The sequence below is a fragment of the Bison bison genome, unplaced genomic scaffold (genome assembly GCF_000754665.1).
Source record: "Bison bison bison isolate TAMUID 2011002044 unplaced genomic scaffold, Bison_UMD1.0 scf7180017864184, whole genome shotgun sequence".
Lineage (NCBI taxonomy): Eukaryota > Metazoa > Chordata > Mammalia > Artiodactyla > Bovidae > Bison > Bison bison.
In genome coordinates this window covers 1,673,293-1,673,718 of record NW_011494756.1, presented here as the reverse complement: position 1 = coordinate 1,673,718, position 426 = coordinate 1,673,293, and the positions used below count along the sequence as shown (strand labels likewise).

At 41.8% G+C, this 426-nt stretch overlaps 1 protein-coding gene across 2 annotated transcripts in view; it reads right to left on the bottom strand.

Moving 5' to 3' along the window:
- POLDIP3 (polymerase (DNA-directed), delta interacting protein 3) overlaps nt 1-426 on the bottom strand; it is a 24,011-nt gene that overhangs the window by 17,452 nt on the left and 6,133 nt on the right. The gene's annotated exons all lie outside the window — the stretch shown is intronic.

The following is a 426-nucleotide window of genomic DNA, read 5'->3' as shown; positions in this document are numbered from 1 at the left end:
AAAACAACAGAATGGGAAAGACTAGGGATCTCTTCAAGAAAATCAGACATACCAAAGGAACATTTCATGCAAAGATGACCTCAATAAAGGACAGAAATGGTATGGACCTAACAGAAGCAGAAGATATTAAGAAGAGATGGCAAGAATACACAGAAGAACCGTACAAAAAAGATCTTCACGACCCAGATAATCACGATGGTGTGATCACTCACCTAGAGCCAGACATCCTGGAATGTGAAGTCCAGTGGGCCTTAGAAAGCATCACTACGAACAAAGCTAGTGGAGGTGATGGAATTCCAGTGGAGCTATTCCAAATCCTGAAAGATGATACTGTGAAAGTGCTGCACTCAATATGCCAGCAAAATTTGGAAAACTCAGCAGTGGCCACAGAACTGGAAAAGGTCAGTTTTCATTCCAATCCCAAAG